This window comes from Oncorhynchus kisutch, linkage group LG11, assembly GCF_002021735.2.
Source record: "Oncorhynchus kisutch isolate 150728-3 linkage group LG11, Okis_V2, whole genome shotgun sequence".
NCBI lineage: Eukaryota > Metazoa > Chordata > Actinopteri > Salmoniformes > Salmonidae > Oncorhynchus > Oncorhynchus kisutch.
Genome location: NC_034184.2, coordinates 5,665,577 through 5,691,729, shown reverse-complemented (window position 1 = coordinate 5,691,729; position 26,153 = coordinate 5,665,577).

The window sequence follows — 26,153 nt, the reverse complement described above, 5'->3', positions numbered from 1 at the left end:
CCTAATTTCTCTCCGTCATGAGGAGAGACAATAATCCAGACGTTTATAAGAAATCCCGCTATGCCCTAAGACGAACAATTAAAGAGGCAAAGCGTCAATAAAGGACTAAGGTTGAATCCTACTACACTGGCTCTGAGGCTTGTCGGATGTAGCAGGGCTTGTACACTTTTACGGACTACAATTCGAAACCCAGCTGCCCAGTGACGCGAGCCTACCAGACGAGCTAAATGCATTTTATGCTCGCTTCGAGACAAGCAACACTGAAGCATGCATAAGAGCACCAGCTGTTCCAGACGACTGTGTGATCACGCTCTCCGCAACCGATGTGAGCAAGACCTTAAACAGTTCGACATTCACAAAGCCACGGGCCAGACAGATTACCAGGATTTGTACTCAAAGCATACGCGAACCAACTTCCCTGACCGAGTTTGTAATATGTTTCAAGCAGACCACCATAGTCCCTGTGACAAAGAAAGCATGGGGTAAGCAGCCTAAATGATTACCACCCCATATCACTCACGTCGGTAGCCATGAAGTGTTTGAAAGACTGATCATGGCTTACATCAGCACCATCATCTCGGAAACCCTAGACCCACTACAATTGGCATACCGCCCCAACAGAGCCACAGATGACGTAATCTCAATGGCACTCCACACTGCCCTTTCACACCTGGACAAAAGGAACACCTATGTGAGAATGCTGTTCATTGACTACAGCTCAGCATTCAACACTATAGTGCACACAAAGCTTATCACTAAGCTAAGGACCCTGGGACTAAACACCTCCCTCTGCAACTGGATCCTGGACTTCCTGATGGGCCACCCCCAGGTGGTAAGGGTAGGCAACAACACATCTGCCATGCAGATCCGCAATACTGGGGACCTCAGGTGTGCGTGCTTAGTCCCCTCCTGTACTCCCTTTTCACCCATGACTGTGTGGCCAAGCACGACTCCAACACCATCATTCAATTTGCTGATGACACAACAGTGGTAGGCCTGATTACCGATGAGACAGCCTATAGGGAGGAGGTCACATACTTGGCAGTATGGTGCCAGGACAACAACCTCTTCCTCAATGTGAGCAAGACAAAGGAGCTGATCGTGGACTGTAGGAAAGGAGGGCCGAACAAGCCCCCATTAACATCGATGGGGCTGTGGTGGAGCGGGTCGAGAGTTTCAAATTCCTTTGTGTCCACATCACCAACAGACTATCATGGTCCAAACACACCAATCGTGAAGAGGGCAGTCGTGAAGAGGGCACGACATCACTTTTTCCTCCTCAGGATACTGAAAAGATTTGTCATGGGTCCCCAGATCCTCAAAATTTCTACAGCTGCACCATCGAGAGCATCCTGTTGCATCACCGCCTGGTTTGGCAACTGCTTGGCATCTGACTGTAAATTCTCTACAGAGGGCCCAGTGCATCACTGGCATCCAGGACATACAGTGGGGCAAAAAAGTATTTAGTCAGCCACCAATTGTGCAAGTTCTCCCACTTAAAAATATGAGAGAGGCCTGTAATTTTCATCATAGGTACACTTCAACTATGTCAGACAAAATGAGAAAAGAAATCCAGAAAATCGCATTGTATTTGCAAATTATGGTGGGAAATAAGTATTTGGTCACCTACAAACAAGCAAGATTTCTGGCTCTCACAGACCTGTAACTCCTTCTTTAAGAGGCTCCTCTGTCCTCCACTCGTTACCTGTATTAATGGCACCTGTTTGAACTTGTTATCAGTATAAAAGACACCTGTCCACAACCTCAAACAGTCACACTCCAAACTCCACTATGGCCAAGACCAAAGAGCTGTCAAAGGACACCAGAAACAAAATTGTAGACCTGCACCAGGCTGGGAAGACTGAATCTGCAATAGGTAAGCAGCTTGGTTTGAAGAAATCAACTGTGGGAGCAATTATTAGGAAATGGAAGACATACAAGACCACTGATAATCTCCCTCGATCTGGGGATCCACGCAAGATCTCACCCCGTGGGGTCAAAATTATCGCAAGAACGGTGAACAAAAATCCCAGAACCACACGGGGGGACCTAGTGAATGACCTACAGAGAGCTGGGACCAAAGTAACAAAGCCTACCATCAGTAACACACTACGCCGCCAGGGACTCAAATCCTGCAGTGCCAGACGTGTCCCCCTGCTTAAGCCAGTACGTGCCCAGGCCCATCTGAAGTTTGCTAGAGAGCATTTGGATGATCTAGAAGAAGATTGGGAGAATGTCATATGGTCAGATGAAACCAAAATAGAACTTTTTGGTAAAAACTCAACTCGTCGTGTTTGGAGGACAAAGAATGCTGAGTTGCATCCAAAGAACACCATACCTACTGTGAAGCATGGGGGTGGAAACATGCTTTGGGGCTGTTTTTCTGCAAAGGGACCAGGACGACTGATCGACAATCACAGTGGATTCCTATATATTTGAGCCTCATGGGGGAAGGATTGTGGCTTCACTTAAACACAGCCAGGTTGGGTCAGCACATGCCAACATTGTTAGATTGACTGAGGCCGTTCAATTGATAGGTTATCATAAAAGCCAGGCTGGTAGAGTGATACCCCTGTGACTGATAAGCTCCTATGATGAGACCTTGACTGTAGGGGAACAAGAAACAAACAGACAGGGGACAAACAAAGGCCATGCTCTTCCTCTGGAGCCTATTCGTTAAAAAGTCCAGTCCACAATGGATCTGTGGCGATCAGAGGAAATGTGTGGGCCTTCTATCTTTAAGTCTTAGTGTTACATAGTGTGCCTGTGGAAGCCTATTGATAGCTACTTGTCTGAAGGATGGTAACCTGGACAACCATATGCACCCTTTGGGTTAAGTATGTTCAGCTAATCTTCCCCCAATATTGGACACCCCCTAACTTCGGACACTCTCGAGTGGTTGGAGGATTAAATCACCTTGAGCTCAACATTTAAATGGACTGGAAAATAATGGTGCGTTTTGCGACTAAAGACACCCTTCTAGCTAGCTGGCCACCAATTTTTATTGCAGTTAATGTAAGTTAAGTTAGGTCTCGAGAGTTTTCAGAAAAGTTACGTATATACACATTTTGTGGGACACATCTACTTTCTCAAAACAAGATTAATCTGTAAATCAAAAAATTTGACATTATTTTGTTACAACACTGAAGAAGATATTGGTGAAGAACCATTTTTAAGAGTCTACAGGAGGGCGCACCAGGCTACGCAATGAAAAGTTGACAGGCAAGTCTTTTTTTTTATCGGAAGGCTAGCCAACTAGTCAACTATCTAGTAAATACTTCAGATACAAAGTTGGTGTCTCTTTGTTAACCTATTAGCTAACATTTTTACAACACCAATAATCCCAAAACATTGATGGCTTGATCACAAGGTAACACTGTTGAAGGTAATATATTTCTTAACTGCTGTTGAATACGCCGATAATACGGGATGCTACGCTAGGCTTCTGTGGTTTTAGTACACCAATAATATGGGATGCTACGCTACGCTTCTGTAGTTTTAATACACCAATAATACAGGATGCTACGCTAGGCTTCTGTGGTTTTAGTACACCAATAATATGGGATGCTACGCTAGGCTTCTGTGGTTTTAATACACCAATAATACAGGATGCTACGCTAGGCTTCTGTGGTTTTAATACGGCAATAATACGGGATGCTATGCTAGGCTTCTGTGGTTTTAATACGCCAATAATACAGGATGCTACGCTAGGCTTCTGTGGTTTTAATACACCAATAATACGGGATGCTACGCTAGGTATTCTGTGGTTTTAACACACAGATAACACAGGATGCTATGCTAGGCTTCTGTGGTTTTAACACACAGATAATACAGGATGCTACGCTAGGCTTCTGTGGTTTTAACACACCGATAATACAGGATGCTACGCTAGGCTTCTGTGGTTTTAACACACAGATAACACAGGATGCTATGCTAGGCTTCTGTGGTTTTAATACACCGATAATATGGGATGCTACACTAGGCTTCTGTGGTTTTAAGCAGCAGCTCAAATGGTTGCAATATTATAACACCAGTCAACTACAGTGTATATAATATCAGACCGCCCCGTCCTGCCCCATCCCACCCTGTGGACGCCTCTTTACCAGAGCTAAACAACCGGATCATGCTTTGCATGTGTTACTTTACTGTAACCGATGTATCTGCTTCCTATTTCTGAACAACTGAAATAAAAACGGCAGTGATTTCAACAAACATTCCAAAAATATATTGGCTATATATTTTGTAGGCTCATTTAGGATGTAGGCCACAGACTTCTCAATCTGTTGTAACTAAGGATATTGCAACACAAACAGTCCACACATTGCATTGGGGCAAAACAATCTGCGTTTTAACCACAAGTAACATAGGCAGCCAAATTGTGCATAAAGTAGAGAATCCCACATATGTGCAGAAGAGGCGTCCATAAAATCCCACTCCATAATATCTTTGTGGGAACAGTACTGGTTCTGAGTCTGGCTTGTGATTCGTTTATTAAGAGTAACTATAGCAATTTTGATTGAAACAGATTTTTTGCCTCGATATGAACCTAGGCTACAATTCAACCAATCGCAGAGGGATTCACTAAGAAGACTGCGTCAGAGGTGTTAAACCCCACAAGCTTTTCCTCTCATGAATTGGGGCCATAGTCCACAGTGTATTATCAAAGCCACATTATTTCAAAGACTTGGAATCCCACAAGTCATATGCCAATCACAAACTTTTACCCATATTGCTGTGGCCTGATTAAGCAAAGAAACAGGTTCCACGTGATTACTTTTTTTATCCTTATTTTCCGGGACCGACCCTGCTTAGCTTCAGAGGAAAGCCAGGAATGGGATGCTGAGTTGTATGTGGCTGAGGTAAGATGACATATTTCACATTGAATATATTATCAGAGGCTCTGATATGACGGTGTACTCCTGCGCTGGCCTGAGGCCTCAATGCTGACAATATAGCAGAAGCTGTCAGTGGAGGACAGAGTCGCAGCAGTCATAAATCATCAGCTCTGCTCGTCCTATACGTTACATGGAGAACAGACGGGAATGCTCACTGCCATCATCCCAGAGGTGACCATGAAGGTGGCAATGTACAATCATGGCTGACCTGATTGGCCTGGACATACTATTTTATTTTTATTTGACAGCCTAGGAACAGTGGGTTAACTGCCTGTTCAGGGGCAGAACGACAGATTTGTACCTTGTCAGCTGGGGGGTTTGAACTTGCAACCTTCCGGTTACTAGTCCAACGCTCTAACCACTAGGCTAGGCTACCCTGCCGCCCCACCATAGGGCCAGATATACTGAAAAAAGACAATTTCAGCACTGATATTATTATGACATCGTGTTATTATGACGTTTTGGTTTTTTAATCATCTGAGGCTATGGTCTGACTTTCTTTTCTTTAAAAAAATCTATGAATGCAGTTGTAGTACAATTGTTTGCCAAACCATTTTCTGACAGCAGACGGATTTGAACGTTCCCTCTACTGCTGTCCTTGTTTCCAGAGAAAGTATAATCCTAAAGCATTACATCTGTCACGGTTTTCTTCTATCTCCTCCTCTGAAGATGAGGTGTAGCAAGGATCGGACCAAAATGCAGCGTGGTAATTTTCATACATGTTTAATAACAAATAAACACAAACAATACAAAACGTACCGCAAAAACTTAAACAGCCTATCTGGTGCAATAACACAGAGACAGGAACAATCACCCACGAAACACTCAAAGAATATGGCTGCCTAAATATGGTTCCCAATCAGAGACAACGATAAACACCTGCCTCTGATTGAGAACCACTCCAGACAGCCATAGACTATGCTAGAAAACCCCACTAAGCCACAATCCCAATACTTACAAAAAAAATATGACTAAACACACCACATAATAAACCCATGTCACACCCTGGCCTGACCAAAATAATAAAGAAAACACAAAATACTTAGACCAGGGCGTGACAACATCAGAGGAACGTATCATCCTAAAGCATTACATCAGAGGAAGTAGCATCCTAAAGCATTACATCATAGGAACGTATCATCCTAAAGCATTACATCAGAGGAACGTATCATCCTAAAGCATTACATCAGAGGAACATAGCAGGCAAATAAAGAAGATAACTGTATCAAAAGCTGAAAACAAACAGCTGATATTGTCATCACTCACAGCCCTATTAGGCCAAATGAATGATGATGTCTTTAACTAACTGACAGATGACTTGGTGACTTGGATAAAGCTGTTTCCACACTTATCAGAGTCCCTCCAGGGACCACCACACAATCCTCAGACTGCCAGAGCTATTTTTCACCCAATTTATTTCCAAATGATGGCTAACCTGAGGTCCTCCCTCTGGGCTGGGTTTATGCAATGATTAATGGCAAGTGTTTAGCAGGCCTCTACCTGGGGGACTGGCCCATCTGCAGAGGGATGTCATGTAGAATAGGGCCGCCTGCAGGTTGGAGCTGTTTGACTGGCAGCCTCCCCTCGCCTCAGGCTTCTACAGCGCAGCTACTGCAAGGTCTTAAGTGCCCTCTTGGCACGCTGATTCTGCTGGCTATCAAGTGTCATTGCCTGGCTGCCTAAAGGCATTGGACATACTGTAGGATGCTCGTAGGGGCTGTGTTGATTCTGTATGTTACTCTAATCCCCACTACACACCCAGTGAAGATTCGCATCACCTGGTCCAAAATCAGTAAATACTTTGTGACCATGCAGCTCCTGTTGACCCGGCACAGGTCTCTGCATGAAGATTATTTAGATGTCTATTATACGCTTGAACGGCTTGTCTTTTTCATTTAATCACAACCGAACCCCCTAGAAAAGGCCCAGATGCTGGTGGGACAGTAATCAAACTGATAGACACATCGCCGGGCCCTCTCGGCCTGCCAGGGTGCAGCCTGTTTTCCTTTGGGTCTGGAGCTAACAGTGGTAACTATGGTTTTGACGGATTGTGATGGGAACCTGCTCTCAAAAACAGACGTGTTCATCAACAACGCTCACTTGTCAAAAGTGATGACACATAACCTACCATATCTGGGTATCTGGGCAGATGATATTTCAAAAATGATACAGTAGTTAAAATGTCACCTAAAATGTATTTTTAACCCTCTTACTCTTGTCTCTACATTTGCGGCATACAGTTTCTTCAAGCAGTAGGATTCTGCTTCATATTGGTTCTGAAGTAATGACAAGCTGTCATTGTTGGGCAGCAGGCAGATCTGAATGAAAGAGCCCTACAGACAGTGAGACAGAGAGACAGAGAGAGAGACAGAGAGAGAGAGAGAGAGAGAGAGAGAGAGAGAGAGAGAGAGAAAACAGGTAAGTGGTATGGACAGGGGTGGAGGGGGGACAGGAAGGGGCTACGGAAGATAAAATAATATTTTCAGGGCGGATGTCCCAAAAATCCCCCCTCCCTCTCCTACTTCCCCCTCCATCCTCCAGAACACAATGGCTAGAAGCATTTACACCACCATAAATCAAAGGTACGCACTGCTCAAGACCAGCTGGCACATTTGCAAATAATTGTAATTATTAATCATGTTGATTTCACACCCTTCAGAATTTGTGGTGGGAGCTTTCAGTGGTGAGCCGGGCCTGGCGCCTGCAGCCTGGAGGCCAGCCTGAAAGAGAGGAGCAGCCAGGGCGTTGGGCCACCGCAGGGCTTTGATGATTGTCTTATGACACTGTTGAGTGGCACACAATGGCTGTGCAGCCGCAGCACAACATGGGTCCAGAGGAAAAAGGAAGACGGTGTCCTCCTCTTTATGGTACAGTACTTTTTCAAACTCAAATCTTGGACTCAGGTTGTGTGCACTATGTTTTGTGTTAGAAAACTGTGCTTTAAATTAGTTGAATGTCTTTCCTTTATCTGTGTTCAAATGTATTTATCTGTGTTCAAATGTATTTATCTGTGTTCAAATGTATTTATCTGTGTTCAAATGTATTTATCTGTGTTCAAATGTATTTATCTGTGTCCAAATGTATTTATCTGTGTTCAAATGTATTTATCTGTGTTCAAATTTATTTATCTGTGTTCAAATGTATCTATCTGTGTTCAAATGTATTTATCTGTGTTCAAATGTATTTATCTGTGTTCAAATGTATCTATCTGTGTTCAAATGTATTTATCTGTGTCCAAATGTATTTATCTGTGTCCAAATGTCTTTTCTGCATTTTTGATTTCAAATGATTTTTGAACTTCAAATGAAATCTGACAGGTAATGGTTGATACAACAAACACTAGTCCCCATTATTCCAGCATTGCTCAAACTAGCTTTGCGGAAGACAATACTGAATAAAACACACACACACAGCTTCAGAGGACATCTATCTAAATGAATGCGTGATAAGTGCAAGTCCTCTGAAGCTGTGTGTGTGTGTTTTATTCAGTATTGTCTTCCGCAAAGCTAGTTTGAGCAATGCTGGAATAATGTTCCATTCCTACTCAGGTCTCCAGCTGACTGCGCTTGAATGTGTTTGTTTTGAACTGTCAGGTTGTGATCTTTTCCCCGTGTAACTGGGAAAATTGATTCTCAATCAGTATTTCTTTATCATCTGCAAACTTGACTTAGTGGTCAGTCCAGTAATGTGACAAACCAAGAATTGCTAACACACATCTCGGCTCAGAAAACACCACATAAGGAGATAGCCAGTAGTTCCCAGGAGATGTGTGTGCTTCTTGCTAGCTGTCACTCAAATGGCGAGGGGCTGAAGCTCATTGGCTGGAACTCGAATTGCTAGAGGTCTGGCCCATGTGAGGGGAAATGTAGGGAAAATGGTGGGGCGGGAGCACAACACAGCACAGCAATGGGGGCGGGAAGGTGTGGCAGCAGGTCTGCGCTCTTTACCCACCCTCCATCGACTCAAAACCACTGACAAAGTGTGTGTGTGTGTGTGTGTGTGTGTGTGTGTGTGTGTGTGTGTGTGTGTGTGTGTGTGTGTGTGTGTGTGTGTGTGTGTGTGTGTGTGTGTGTGTGTGTGTGTGTGTGTGTGTGTGTGTGTTTGCGCGCGTGCAAGCTTGCATGCACCGAGGGAACAGTCTCTGAGAGGGGCACTGATCTCTCTAGGAGGTGACCACATTGACATTAAGTGATGGATGAGCCTGGATCAACCCCATGTAGACCACAGTGGCCCTGTGCATAACAGAGGAGCTCCCTGGGCCAGGGCTCAGGAACAAAGACCCACACAGGTGTTCAAATGGCCCTCTTAACAATGTGCTCTGGAGAGAGAGGAAACTGAGTCCATACCTAGAATTAGCTGCTAAATCATGTTATATTCTCTGCCTGGATAAAGATAAATGAAGAGGATAAATTGGTCTCTCGCTCGCTCTCTCTCTCAATTCAATTCAATTCAAGGGGCTTTTTTGACATGGGAAACATATGTTAACATTGTCGAAGCAAGTGAGGTAGGTAATATACAAAAGTGAAATAAACAATACAAATTAACAGTAAACATTACACATACAGAAGTTTCAAAACAATAAAGACATTACAAATGCCATATTATATATATATACAGTGTTGTAACAATGTACAAATGGTTAAAGTAAACAAGGTAAAATAAATAAGCATAAATATGGGTTGTTTACAATGGTGTTTGTTCTTCACTGGTTGCCCTTTTCTTGTGGCAACAGGTCACAAATCTTGCTGCTGTGATGGCACACTGTGGGATTTCACCCAGTAGATATGGGAGTTTATAGTAGTTTATCAAAATTGGATTTGTTTAAAAAAAAAATGTGGATCTGTGTAATCTGAGGGAAATATGTGTCTCTAATATGGTCATACAGCTAGCAGGAGGTTAGGAAGTGCAGCTCAGTTTCCACCTCATTTTGTGGGCAGTGAGCACATAGCCTGTCATCTCTTAATAAGAGCCATGTCTGCCTACGGCGGCCTTTCTCAATGGCAAGGCTTTGCTCACTGAGTCTGTACATAGTCAAAGCTTTCTTTAAGTCTGGGTCAGTCACAGTGGTCAGGTATTCTGCCGCTGGTACTCTCTGTTTAGGGCCAAATAGCATTCTGGTTTGCTCTGTTTTTTTGTTAATTCTTTCCAATGTGTCAAGTAATTCTCTTTTTGTTTCTCAGGATTTGATTTGGTCTAATATTGCTGCTGTCCTGGGGCTCTGTGGGGTCTGTTTGTGTTTGTGAACAGAGCCCCAGGCCCAGCTTGCTTAGGGGACTCTTCTCCAGGTTCATCTCTCTGTAGGTGATGGCTTTGTTATGGAAGGTTTGGGAATCGCTTCCTTTTAGGTGGTTTGGTTAGACAGGTTTCTCAATTTCTTTCTTAGATTTTTGCCTTCTTCATCAAACCATTTGTCATTGTTGTTAATTTTCTTCGGTTTTAGATTTGAGATTTTTAGATTTGATAGGGAAGCTGAGAGGTCAAATATACTGTTAAGATTTTGTACTGCCAAGTTTACACCTTCACTATTACAGTGGAACGTTTTACCCAGGAAATTGTCTAAAAGGGATTGAGTTTGTTATTGCCTAATTGTTTTTTGGTAGGTTTCCAAACTGCAATCCTTCCATCTATAGCATTTCTTAATGTTACTCAGTTCCTTTGGCATTGATGCCTCATGATTGAGTATTGCTCTGTTCAAGTAGACTGTGATTTTGCTGTGGTCTGATAGGGGTGTCTGTGGGCTGACTGTGAACGCTCTGAGAGACTCTTGGTTGAGGTCAGTGATAAAGTAGTCTACAGTACTACTGCCAAGAGATGAGCTATAGGTGTACCTACCATAGGAGTCCCCTTGAAGCCTACCATTGACTATGTACATACTCAGCGTGCGACAGAGCTGCAGGAGTTGTGACCCGTTTTTGTTGGTTATGTTGTCATAGTTGTGCCTAGGGGGGCACAACTATCACTCGTTTTCTTTCTTTCTCTCTCTCTCTCTCTCTCTCTCTCTCTCTTTCTCTTGAACAGCATGTCCACCTAGAAATAAAGAGCTTATGTAGGCATCATGAAATAAAGTGTTACTTTACATACCAAATGCTTGGATCAGAGCCTTTTTATAGCAGTGTGTCACTAACCTCCCTGATTGAGAGTGTCATGGTGACCAGCTGCTGGATTCCATCACAGAATCCAACACCTATCAGCCAACAGCTTCTGCTTTTACCATAGCAGGTTAGGTAGAGACAGCAAGCTAATCTTTATGATAACAGGTTAGGTAGAGGCAGTGAGCTGAATCTTTACAATAGCAGGTTAGGTAGAGGCAGTCAGCTAATCGGTCACGGCCTGATATGTTTCATCTGTCTTTGTGCTTCTCTCTACCCCCTCCAGGTGTTGGCCATCTTCCCCATTGTCCACTGTGTATTTATACCTGTGTTCTCTGTTTGTCTGTGGCCAATTCATTTTGTTCGTTAAACCTACCAGCGTTTTGTTTCCCTGCTCCCACCAGTTCCTTGCTCCTGTTTTCTAGTTTCCCGGTTCTGACCGTTCTGCCTGCCCTGACCCTGAGCCTGCCTGTCGTCCCATAAAACTCCTGAACACCTAATCAAATGGCTACCTAGACTATTTGCATTGCCCCCACCACCCTCTCTCCCTCTTTTATACTGCTGCTATACTCTCTGTTGTTATCATCTACGCATAGTCACTTTAATAACTTACATTTACATATTACCTCAACTAACCGGTGCCCCCACACATTGACTCTGTACCGGTACTCCCTTGTATATAGTCTCGCTACTGTTATTTTACTGCTCCTCTTGAATTACTTGTTATTTTTACTTCTTATTCTTATTCATACTTTTTTAAAACTGCATTATTGGTTAGGGGCTCGTAAGTAAGCATTTCACTGTAAGGTCTCCCTCTCATCTGTTGTATTCGGCGCATGTGACGAATACACTTTGATTTGATTTGATTTGCATGCAGACCACTGGTGCTGTCACTTGTGTTTTCATACCACTGTTCATTCCTGCCTATAATTAGCTCTGTCGACTGTTCCTAGCACCCCATTCAACACTTATTCTTCATAGGTATACATGGGCTGTGTGGTCCCTCTCTCCCTCTTTCCTAATAGTGTGAAGGCAGATTCACTTTATAATCAATACACTGTCATTCAGATCATAGTAATCATCTAATAAAGTGACCAATGATGTGCCTTCCCCTTTAAAACAGCATTTCCAACTCAATCCAATGTGTTGACGTGTATGTACATGTGTTTCTTGTGGCAAGCTGTCTGTCCGTTGTTGAAGTTGAAATGTATCAAAGTCACCAACTGTGACAGACTCGCTTTGGCATATGATTAATTTGGTGAAGCTTGCCAACTGCCGCTCTGCCAAGATACTTCTGAGATGGAGTTAAGTGAGATGAGGGTGAGTGGTGTTGGCGCAATTCTGCTAATAAGCTCTGATTCTTTGATAGAAACACGACTGAGCCGACAGCTCTCTTTCTCTTACGTGAAGCTCCGAATGCTTTAACTTTCCACGCACGGTAAACTGTCATCAAGTCAATGTGATTTGATCATGGACCTTCACAGTAAACGGCCAACAAGTCAGTGTAGTTTCATCACGGACCCTCACGGTAAACTGTCGTCAATGCGGTTTGATCACGGACCCTCGCGGTCCCGTCTGCAGCCGCCTCATTTCCATAAGCATTATGTGGCACTAAGACAAGCACATTTTGCCAAGCTGTCAGCGCATCAGCCGTCTCCCTGCTAAACAGCTTCCCTATTATAGGAGCCGATGAGTTGTGTCTGCGGAAGGAGCTTACAAGAGGGCCATGCCATTCGGCCCCTAATTAGTGAACCAGACTACCCTTTGTGTGTGTGATTAGCTATTAACTGTATCAATTCTGTTCAATCTGATCTATTTTGAAATCATATCCCCTCCAGGAAGCAAATCCTTATGCTTCCCTAATGGGAAATCATCTCTCATTTCCTGTATGTCCTAGAGGTACCTGTGGTCCCGGCCCCAATGTGATGTCTTAGATCAGGTATTCCCAAACTGGGGTACGCATAATGCCGTTGGGGGTACGCCATATTAAAATGTGATTGACATTTAAAAAAATATATCTATAAAATCTTCACATTTTCCAACAATATTTTCCAATGAGTAGCCTCGTTTCACTGCCAAACATACAATTAACAACACAATGTCAAATACAGGTAGCCTAGTCATATAATTAACATCCAATCACATTAACCGTTACTCTCTCGCGGGAATTCCACTAACGGTCCGTATGTAGCCAAACGTAGCTGCTGCTCATATTGGTATCTGTATTGATGGTGCAAAAGCCATGACAGGGAGACATAGTGGAGTGGTAACACGCGTGCAAGCAGTTGCTCCCGACACCAATTGGGTACACTGCAGCATCCCCCGAGAGGCTCTTGCTGCCAAGGGAATGCCTGACTGCTTTCAGACGATTTGGACAATACAGTGAAAATAGTTAACTTTGTTAAAGCAAGGCCCCTGAACTCTTGTGTATTTTCTGCACAGTACAATGATATGGGCAGTGACCATGTAACGCTTTTACAACATACTGTATACGAGAGTTCAGGAGCCTTGCTTTAACAAAGTGTGCTGGTTATCTAGGGGCAAAGTATTGACACGTTTTTTTTTTTATTGAGAGACGAGCTTAAAGTTTTCTTTACTGACCATAATTTTCACTTGTCTGACCGCTTGCATGATGACGAGTTTCTCCCATGACTGGCCTATCTGTGTGATGTTTTTTCTCGCCTGAATGATCTGAATCTAGGATTACAGGGACTCTCCGCAACTATATTCAATGTGCGGGACAAAATTGAGGCTGTGATTAAGAAGTTGGAGCTCTTCTCTGTCTGAATTATCAGGGACAACACACAGGTCTTTCCATCATATGATTTTTTGTGTGCAAATGAACACAAACTTACGGACAATATCAAATGTGAAATAGCGAAGCACCTCAGTGAGTTGGGTATGCAATTACGCAGGTACTTTCCCGAAACGGATGACACAAACAACTAGATTCGTTATCCTTTACAATCCAAGATGGCATAGCAGTCAGACGTCTTTGTCCTGTCGTGTCCCTCGTATATATATCGTTTTACATTTGCATGTTAACATTAGAAGCCTAACTCCCTCAGTTTGTTTTACTCACTGCTTTAGCACACTCTGCCAACCCAGATGTCTTAGCCGTGTCTGAATCCTGGCTTAGGAAAACCACCAAAAACCTTGAGATTTCCATTCCTAACTATAACGTTTTCCACCAAGATAGAATTGCCAAAGGGGGCGGTGTTGCAATCTACTGCAGAGATAGCCTGCAGAGTTCTGTATTATTATCTAAGTCTGTACAATTTTAGCTTCTACTTCTAAAAATTCACCTTTCCAGAAACAAGTCTCTCACTGTTGCTGCTTGCTATAGACCTCCCTCTGCCCCCAGCTGTGCCCTCGATACCATATGTGAATTGATTGCCCCCTATCTATTTTCTGAGCTCGTGCTACTAGGTGACCTAAACTGGGACATGCTTAACACCCCGTCCATCCTACAAATTAAGCTAGATGCCCTCAATCTCACACAAATTATCAATGAACCTACCAGGTACAACCCCAAATCAGTAAACACGGGCACCCTCATAGATGTCATCCTAACTAACTCGCCCTCCAAATACACCTCTGCTGTTTTCAATCAAGATCTCAGCAATCACTGCCTCATTGCCTGCATCCGTAATGGGTCTGCAACCAAACGACCACCCCTCATCACTGTCAAACGCTCCCTGAAACATTTCTGCGAGCAGGCCTTTCTAATCGACCTGGCCGGGGTATCCTGGAATGACATTGACCTCATCCCGTCAGTAAATGATGCCTGGCTATTCTTTAAATGTGCTTTCCTCACCATCTTAAATAAGCATGCCCCTCTCAAAAAATGTAGAACTAGGAATAGATATAGTCCTTGGTTCACTCCAACCTGTCTGCCCTTGACCAGCACAAAAACATCCTGTGGCATTCTGCATTAGCATCGAATAGATATGCAACTTTTCAGGGAAGTTAGGAACAAATATTCACAGGCAGTTAGAAAAGCTAAGGGAAGCTTTTTCAAACAGAAATGTGCATCCTGTAGTACTAACTCAAAAATGTTCTGGGACACTGTAAAGTCCATGGAGAATAAGAGCACCTCCTCCCAGCTGCCCACTGCTCTGAGGCTAGGAAACACTGTCACCACCGATAAATCCACTATAATTGAGAATTTCAATAAGCATTTCTCTACGGCTGGCCATGCTCTACGGCTGGCCATGGTCATGGGTGCACCTCAACTACACTCTAGGTTCTAAACGACATCATAACCGCTATCGATAAGAGACATTACTGTGCAGCCGTATTCATCGACCTGGCCAAGGCTTTTGACTCTATCAATCACAACATTCTTATTGGCAGAGTCGACAGCCTTGGTTTCTCAAATGATTGCCTCGCCTGGTTTACCAACTACTTCTCTGATAGAGTTCAGTGTGTCAAATCGGAGGGTCTGTTGTCTGGACCTCTGACAGTCTCTATGGGTGTGCCACAGGGTTCAGTTCTCGGGCCGACTCTCTTTTCTGTATACATCAATGATTTTGCTCTTGCTGGTGGTGATTCTCTGATCCACCTCTACGCAGACGACACCATTCTGTATACTTCTGGTTCCTCCTTGGACACTGTGTTAACTAACCTCCAGACGAGCTTCAATGCCATACAACTCTCCTTCCGTGGCCTCCAACTGCTCTTAAACGCAAGTAAAACTAAATGCATGCTATTCAATCGATCACTGCCCGCACCTGCCCGCCCATCCAGCATCACTACTCTGGACGGCTCTGACTTAGAATACGTGGACAACTACAAATACCTGGGTGTCTGGTTAGACTGTAAACTCTCCTTCCAGACTCACATTGGATCTCCAATCCAAAATTAAATCTAGAATCGGCTACCTATATCGCAACAAAGCATCCTTCACTCATGCTGCCAAACATACCCTCGTAAAACTGACCATCCTACCGATCCTCGACTTTGGTGATGTCATCTATAAAAAAGCCTCCAACACTCTACTCAACAAACTGGATGCAGTCTATCACAGTGCCATCCGTTTTGTCACCAAAGCCCCATACACTACCCACCATTGCGACCTGTATGCTCTCGTTGGTTGTCCCTCGCTTCATACTCGTCGCCAAATCCACTGGCTGCAGGTTATCTACAAGTCTCTGCTAGGTAAAGCCCCACCTTATCTCAGCTCACTGGTCACCATAGCAGCACCCACTCGTAGCACGCGCTCCAGCAGATATATCTCACTGGTCACCCACAAAGCCAATTCCTCCTTTGGTCGTCTTTCCTTCCAGTTCTCTGCTGCCCATGACTGGAACGAATTGCAAAAATCTCTGAAGCTGGAGACTCACATCTCCCTCACTAGCTTTAAGCACCAGCTGTCAGAGCAGCTTACAGACCACTGCACCTGTACATAGCCCATCTGTAAACAGCCCATCTATCTACCTACCTCATCCCCATACTGGTATTTATTTATTTATTTATTTTGCTCCTTTGCACCCCAGTATCTCTACCTGCACATTCATCTTCTGCCAATCTATCATTCCAGTGTTTAATTGCTATATTGTAATTACTTCGCCACCATGGCCTATTTATTTCCTTAACTTACCTCATCTGCACTCACTGTATATAGACTTTTTGTTTTCTTATGTTCTACTGTATTATTGACTGTATGTTTTGTTTATTCCATGTGTAATTCTGTGTTGTTGTATGTGTCGAATTGCTACTCTTTATCTAGGCCAGGTCGCAGTTGCAAATGAGAACTTGTTCTCAACTAGCCTACCTGGTTAAACAAAGGTTAAATAAATATAAAAAATATATAAAAAAATCCCTTTCATGCCCTGCCTCCAGTCCACTTACTGATATCTGAACAAGAGAGCCTCAATGAAATTGCAACAAGCGGTTCTGTGAAAATTGAATTGAATCAAAAGCCACTGCCAGATTCTGGATTGAGTATTCTGGATTGAGTATCCTGTCTTGGCAAATTGCGCTGTTAAGACACTGATGCCCTTTGCAACCATGTACCTATGTGAGAGTGGATTCTCGTCCCTCACTTAGCATGAAAACTAAATACAGGCAAAGACTGTGTGGAAAATGATTTAAGACTGATACTCTTTCCAATACAACCCAACATTGCAGAGTTATGTGCATCCTTTCAAGCACACCCTTCTCATTAACCTGTGGTGAGTTATTCACAATTTTCGATGAACAAAAAAGGTTTTATATGTAAGATGGTTAAATAAAGAGCAATATTATTGATTATTATTATTTTAATATTTGTGCCCTGGTCCATAAGTTACTTCCCACCAGCCGGATTGTGACAAAAACTCACACTCATTCTTATGTTTAATAAATGTATCGTATAGTGTGTGTGTGCCAGGCTTACAATGATGGCAAAAAAACATGATTTGAGAGTGCGCTGACCCTGGTGCTAGAGGGGGTATGCAGCTGGAGGTTGAATGTTTGAAGGGGTACGGGGCTATAAAAGGTTTGGGAACCACTATCTTAGATGATAGCGACTTGTGTAGGAGATTTGAGGGATCACTGAGCATGTCATATTCCCCAGTCTTCCAGTGCTCTGAGCAAGCTTAGATTCAGGATTATGGAGATGCTGGACCCTAGATCTAGTAGGGGACCCTCAAAATGGAAGGTTGAAACAATTTAATCTATTTTCCCACATCCATAAAATGTATGGACTTCTTTTTCTCTGCAGCATCCGTTGAACTTCTATGTTCTTGGCTTGCTCCTCACACGTCCATGTTTCACTTTGTCACACAGCAACCTCCTACTGAGTGGGGCCAAGTCACAGTGCCCTCTACCAAGCTAGGAGCTGGCACAGAGACCACCGCCCACAGGCAACACCCCCCCTTCTCCCTCCTCTCTCCTCTCTGGGGAATGTCCCTCCACCTTCTGTCTACTCTGATTCATTCAACACACACGATTTTTTATTTTTTATATTTTTTATTTGACCTTTATTTAACCAGGTAGGCAAGTTGAGAACAAGTTCTCATTTACAATTGCGACCTGGCCAAGATAAAGCAAAGCAGTTCGACAGATAAAACGACACAGAGTTACACATGGAGTAAAAACAAACATACAGTCAATAATACAGTATAAACAAGTCTATATACAATGTGAGCAAATGAGGTGAGAAGGGAGGTAAAGGCAAAAAAGGCCATGATGGCAAAGTAAATACAATATAGCAAGTAAAATACTGGAATGGTAGTTTTGCAATGGAAGAATGTGCAAAGTAGAAATAAAAAATAATGGGGTGCAAAGGAGCAAAATAAATAAATAAATAAAAAATAAATACAGTTGGGAAAGAGGTAGTTGTTTGGGCTAAATTATAGGTGGGCTATGTACAGGTGCAGTAATCTGTGAGCTGCTCTGACAGTTGGTGCTTAAAGCTAGTGAGGGAGATAAGTGTTTCCAGTTTCAGAGATTTTTGTAGTTCGTTCCAGTCATTGGCAGCAGAGAACTGGAAGGAGAGGCGGCCAAAGAAAGAATTGGTTTTGGGGGTGACTAGAGAGATATACCTGCTGGAGCGTGTGCTACAGGTGGGAGATGCTATGGTGACCAGCGAGCTGAGATAAGGGGGGACTTTACCTAGCAGGGTCTTGTAGATGACATGGAGCCAGTGGGTTTGGCGACGAGTATGAAGCGAGGGCCAGCCAACGAGAGCGTACAGGTCGCAATGGTGGGTAGTATATGGGGCTTTGGTGATAAAACGGATTGCACTGTGATAGACTGCATCCAATTTGTTGAGTAGGGTATTGGAGGCTATTTTGTAAATGACATCGCCAAAGTCGAGGATTGGTAGGATGGTCAGTTTTACAAGGGTATGTTTGGCAGCATGAGTGAAGGATGCTTTGTTGCGAAATAGGAAGCCAATTCTAGATTTAACTTTGGATTGGAGATGTTTGATATGGGTCTGGAAGGAGAGTTTACAGTCTAACCAGACACCTAAGTATTTGTAGTTGTCCACGTATTCTAAGTCAGAGCCGTCCAGAGTAGTGATGTTGGACAGGCGGGTAGGTGCAGGTAGCGATCGGTTGAAGAGCATGCATTTAGTTTTACTTGTATTTAAGAGCAATTGGAGGCCACGGAAGGAGAGTTGTATGGCATTGAAGCTTGCCTGGAGGGTTGTTAACACAGTGTCCAAAGAAGGGCCGGAAGTATACAGAATGGTGTCGTCTGCGTAGAGGTGGATCAGGGACTCACCAGCAGCAAGAGCGACCTCATTGATGTATACAGAGAAGAGAGTCGGTCCAAGAATTGATTGATCACTGAGACTTAATGCTCTGTCTCACTCATGTTCAACACTGTGATAATGAGGATATGCTTTCAACAAACAAAGTTGTGTACATTAATAAACTATTTTGATTGTCTCTACTGATAACGGTGCTAGATACTCAAGTGATCATGAGTCGAGTAGTGTACTATGATCCCTGGAAATTAGCTGAATTCGAAAGAGGATCCTTTGCTCAAAAGGACAAGATGAAAATCTCTATTTCTAATCTGGATAATACATCTTGGGTAGTTACAGGTAATCACTCAGCAAAGACCATCCTGTTGATTCCTTTTATCGAACACAGACAGTACAGACATCCTGTTTAAGGTTCAAGATGTCCCCAATATCGTCATGGAGAGGGGTTTTATTCAGGGCACATTTTAAGCATTTGGTGGCCTATTATTTAAACAGATATATCGCTCCTTTCTGCACCTGCTCCGTCAGCCTTTCTGGCCAGAAGGTTGGGGTAGCACGAGGGCCATGGTGTTCTGTGGTTGTCAATCAAGGACAATTTGTTTTCAGTGGTGTCAGGATAGTAACATTCTTCCAGGGAGTCCCTTAACCATAGTCTACTGGCAGACAGACAAACACTTTGTGACAGTCATTTATGGCCAACTAGTGAACGCCATCTGTCAGACACTGTGGGAGGACATTACTGCTCACAGAAACGATAGCTTGACTTCTCTCTCTTCAGTATTTACACATAACTGACACCAAAGCCGACTTGGATGTTGTGTTGGATGTGTTTAAACAGTCTGCTATTTTAGCATATGCCTAGTTGACTGGTTCCATGGACTTGAGTGAGACGATCCCCCAATTTTGCAGTTGAAAAAGTCTCAGACATCTGGCGTAATACGTTATTTCACTGTGAAGGTAGCTACCAATCATTCCAGATGTATCAATACCTTTTATCATCAACATAATTCTCCCAAAATCACATAAATGCAAGTGATGCTGACACCCAGAATGACTATATTAGCTTATGTGTAAAAATCACCTACTCCTACAGTACAGCAGTAGTTTATGTAGAGTTACATTGTTGATTAGTTACATGAGTTATATTGTTGATGAGCTACATGAGTTACATTGTTGATGAGCTACATGAGTTATATTGTTGATGAGCTACATGAGTTACATTGTTGATGAGCTACATGAGTTATATTGTTGATGAGTTACATGTATTACATTATTGATGAGCTACATGAGTAACATGGTTGATGAGTTACATTGTTGATGAGCTACATTAGTTAAATTGTTGATGAGCTACATGAGTTATATTGTTGATGAGTTACATGTATTACATTATTGATGAGCTACATGAGTAACATGGTTGATGAGTTACATTGTTGATGAGCTACATGAGTTATATTGTTGATGAGTTACATGTATTACATTATTGATTAGCTACATGAGTAACATGGTTGATGAGTTACATTGTTGATGAGCTACATGAGTTAAATTGTTGATGAGCTACATGAGTTATATTGTTGATGAGTTACATGAGTTACATTGTTGATGAGTTACATGTACTATATTATTGATTAGCTACATGTATTACATTATACATTAGCTACATGAGTTACATGGTTGATGAGTTATATTGTTGGCGTGTTACATGAGTTACATTGTTGATGAGTTACATGAGTTACATTGTTGATGAGTTACATGAGTTACATTGTTGATGAGCTACATGAGTTTCATTGTTGATGAGCTACATGAGTTTCATTGTTGATGAGCTACATGAGTTACATTGTTGATGAGTTACATGAGTTACATTATTGATGAGCTACATGAGTTACATTGTTGATGAGCTACATGAGTTTCATTGTTGATGAGCTACATGAGTTTCATTGTTGATGAGCTACATGAGTTTCATTGTTGATGAGTTACATGAGTTACATTATTGATGAGCTACATGAGTTTCATTGTTGATGAGCTACATGAGTTTCATTGTTGATGAGCTACATGTATTACATTATTGATGAGCTATATGAGTTACATTATTGATGAGCTACATGAGTTACATTATTGATGAGCTACATGAGTTTCATTGTTGATGAGCTACATGAGTTACATTATTGATGAGTTACATGTATTACATTATACATTAGCTACATGAGTTACATTGTTGATGAGCTGCATGAGTTACATTATTGATGAGCTACATGAGTTACATTGTTGATGAGCTACATGAGTTACATTATTAATGAGCTACATGAGTTCATTGTTGATGTTGACAGGCTCTGAGAGAATTAGAAATAACTATATGAGACTATGATCATGTACAGAAATAAACAATTAAACTATTTTTTCCTTTTACAAATCCTCTAAATTGTGAAAACAAGATATTACGACCAACTCAACAATTGAAAAAGCATAGAACACATTTCTTAGGTCCATTTTCCCTCCAAACAAACCTGGACAAAGGGAAACGTCAACATTACCCCTAACTGTACAATTAACATGCAAATGAGCTCCGATACTAATGGCTGTGGCAAAATGAATTTATGATGAAAATCTGCTTTCTGTTTTGGCTACATGTCTACGAAATCAGCTGATGACAGGCCCAGGGGCATTCCCCCCGGGGCAGAGAGACAATGGATGCTGCATCTGCTACCTAATTCAGACCCCTGAGAGACCCAGAGCGCACAGGAACTGGCAGACATAATGAACAGCAGACCCCAGACATTCAACTGAGGGGGCAGCAGCTCCTATGATGTAGCCAATGCCCCTTACTCACATGAGGGGGCTGCAGCTTCTCTGATGCAGCCAATGCCCCTTATTCAACTGAAGGGGCAGCAGCTCCTCTGATGCAGCCAATGCCCCTTATTCAACATAAATGTATTTTCAATTGCAGCCACAGTGTTGCCCTGCACAAGCCCTGCTTTGACAGAGAGCTTTTAGCTCACAGATACATGCATATCTATTGGGTGGGATCTTTGAGGGGAATCTGAGTTTAACAAGGCAACTCTCAAAGTGTTTCATGTTAGTGTTTAGTGTTTCCAGCAAACAGGTGTGTCCACTGAAGATGACTGGACATTCGTCACTGCTGAAAAGAAGGGGAATAGTTAGAATGTCGTCTTTTGATTTAAAGCATTCAAGAAATTACTTGGGAGCATGAAAGTCCTCCTCATTGGTTCTTTAGTGACCTTTATGTGGCTGTAAGGCTTTTTAGTCTCTCAATCCATCTGGTTCTGAATAAGCACCAATAGAATAGCTTGTGTTGTGCAGTGATTCTCTATCTGTCTCACTCTGTCAGCCAGAGAATGGTAGGCCTAAGAAAATAATATCGACTGGCCTCATATACAGCTCTTGTGTTACTTTTTTACTGTGACTAAAAGTTGTCCAACCTGCATAGTCAAGTCACATGCGCCGAATACAACACCTTACAGTGAAATGCTTACTTACAAGCCCTTAACCAACCGAAAGTGTAGAGAAAGTATTTACAAAAATAAACGGAAGTAAAAAAATTAATGAAATAAAAACATTTTAATACGAAAAATAGAATAATAACAATTAGTTCATTAAGGAGCAACAATAAAATAACAGTAGCGAGGCTATATACAGGGGGTACAGGTACAGAGTCAATATGCGGGGTCACCCGTTAGTCGAGGTAATTGAAGTAATATGTACATGTAGGTAGAGGTAAAGTGACTATGCATGGATAATAAACAGAGAGAAGCAGCAGTGTAAAAATGGGGGTGGGGTGGGAGGGGGACAATGCAAATAGTCTGGGTAGCCATTGATTAGATGTTCAGGAGTCTTATGGCTTGGAGGTAGAAGCTGTTAAGAAGCCTTTTGGACCTAGACTTGGCGCTCCGGTACCATTTGCCGTGCGGTAGCAGAGAGAACAGTCTATGACTAGGGTGGCTGGAGTCTTTGACAATTGATTGGGCCTTCTGCGGACACCGCCTGGTATTGAGGTCCTGGATGGCAGGAAGCTTGGCCCCGGTGATGTACTGGGCTGTCTAAATAAAAACAAATAATCAAAGAAAATTCAATAATGGTGTTGGAAAAACTGTGAATCTTCACCTCCCTCATGAGCATTCCCATCCATCACTGTACTGTCACAGCAGCACTTGCTATAAACTAAATGACTTTCGTTCACAGAGGTGTTATCATCATGACAATCAGCATATCTGATGAATCTCCAGCAGGGAGGGATTTTATTAGCTGCAAAACTGTAATTAAAGGAAACAAAGGGAGTTGCATGGAGAGAAAACTACCAAGTAATGTGTAATTCACTAGCAACCACATGGGTTATTAGGCCAAGGTAATTACTTACTGTTTACCTCCACAATCTCAGAGACAATGTTAGAATAAATGTCAAATCAAATCAATTCAAACAGACTCAAACAAACTCTCAACAAATGAGAAGAGTATTATATCTCAACCCTCAAACTACCGACTGAGGTCATTTTCATCCCAGAGGCATATTTTTTATAATACCGTATCTCAAATGTGTTTTATTTAATCCTTTCAATTTTCCATGACTCTCTGGAAACCCATAGTGTGTATTGGTGTGTATTCTCTGAAAACCTATTATGTGTATTGGTGTGTATTCTCTGGAAACCCATAGTGTGTATTGGTGTGTATTCTCTGAAAACCCATAGTGTGTATTGGTGTGTATTCTCTGAAAACCCATAGTGTGTGTTGGTGTGTATTCTCTGAAAACCCATAGTGTGTGTTGGTGTGTATTCTCTGAAAACCCATAGTGTGTGTTGGTGTGTATTCTCTGAAAACCCATAGTGTGTATTGGTGTGTATTCTCTGAAAACCTATAGTGTGTGTTGGTGTGTATTCTCTGAAAACCCATAGTGTGTGTTGGTGTGTATTCTCTTAAAACCCATAGTGTGTATTGGTGTGTATTCTCTGAAAACCCATAGTGTGTGTTGGTGTGTATTCTCTGAAAACCCATAGTGTGTGTTGGTGTGTATTCTCTGAAAACCCATAGGGCTGTATTGGTGTGTATTCTGCTAAAAAACATATTCTACTGAACATTTGATATAAATATGAGAATTCCTATAATATCCTCCAATGTTCTATATTTGCAACGTACAACATTGCTATAACGTTTGGTTTGAAGGGACTTTGAGGATTTGATTATGCTTTTTGAAGCATGCTGCCATAGTCCCTAACACTCCCATTGTTTCGCTAACAGCCATGCTAAAGCACCATCATTAAGTTTGCAGATGACACAACAGTGGTAGGCCTGATTAACGACAACGATGAGACAGCCTATAGGGAGGAGGTCAGAGACGTGATCAAGATAAAGGAGATGATTGTGGACTACAGGAAAAGGAGGACCAAGCATGACCCCATTCTCATTGACAGGGCTGAAGTGGAGCAGGTTGAGAGCTTCAAGTTCCTTGGGGTCCACATCACAAACAAACTAACATGGTCCAAGCACACAGAGACAGTCGTGAAGAGGACAGGACAAAACCTATTCCCCCTCAGGAGACTGAAAATATTTGTCATGGGTCCTCAGATCCTCAAAAGTTTTTACAGCTACACCATCGAGAGCATCCTGACGGATTGCATCACTGCCTGGTATGGCAACTGCTCAGCCTCCGACCGCAAGGCACTACAGAGGGTAGTGGGTACGGCCCAGAAAATCACCGGGGCCAAGCTTCCTGCCACCCAGGACCTCTATACCAGGCGGTGTCAGAGGAAGGCCCTAAAAATAGTTAAAGACTCCAGCTACCCTAGTCATAGATTATTCTCTCTGCAACCGCATGGCAAGCGGTACCGGAGCGCAAAGTCTAGGTCCAAGAGGCTTCTAAACAACTTCTACTCCCAAGCCATAAAACTCCTGAACATCTAATCAAATGGCTACCCAGACTAACCCCCCCCCCCCCCTTCAAGCTGCTGCTACACTCTGTTATTATTTATGCATAGTCACTTTAATAACTCTACCTACATGTACATATTACCTCAATTACCTCGACACCGGTGCCCCCACACATTGACTCCTGTATATAGCCCCTCTATTGTTGTTTTACTGCTGCGCTTGAATTATTTGTTATTTTTATATTTTCTTTTTTTTAGGTATTTTCTTAAAACTGCATTGTTGTTTAAGGTCTTGTAAGTAAGCTTTTCACTGTAAGGTCTACTACACCTGTTGTATTCTGTGCATGTGATTAATACAATTTGATTTGATTTGCTGTGGGGTAAGTACATAAAGAAAACTGAGCCATATTTTTGGTCATTGTCTCTCAGGATATATGGATTGCTTATACCATCGGTATACGCTTATATCGAATCTTAATTTCTTCAAAATTCAGAAAAATAAATTATACTATGATCAAATCATATTAATTAAATCAGCTTTTTAGTTCTAATGTGGATTATATTTTGAAGAAAAACTACACATACGGGAAGATGTATGTTGTTGTTTAAGCAAATTGCCTGTAATTTAACTGGTTATATTTTATTTTAGATAACAGTCCAAGTATGTTAAGATGAGAAATATGTTTATATTTTGACATGATTGTTTCTTTTTCCAACCGTTTGTTCTTATTGGTAATCCAAATATGTTGGTAGCTTGAGGGTTAAACATCACATCTGGGTCTGAGTGAAAATTGACTCCAGGTAGTCTCAAGGGTAATCCCACAATATGTGTCACGCCCTGACCTTAGAGAGCCTGTTTATTTCTCTATTTGGTTAGGTCAGGGTGTGATTTGGGTGGGCATTCTAGTTTTCTATTTCTTTGTTGTTCTTTGTTCTTTGTTGTATGGTTCCCAATCAGAGGCAGCTGTCTGTCGTTGTATGTGATTGGGAATCATACTTCGGCTGCCTGTTGTCCACCTGAGTTTTTGGATCTTGTTTTTACACAGTAGCTGTATAGCCCTGCAGAACTTTACGTTCCTTTATCTTTTGTTGTTTT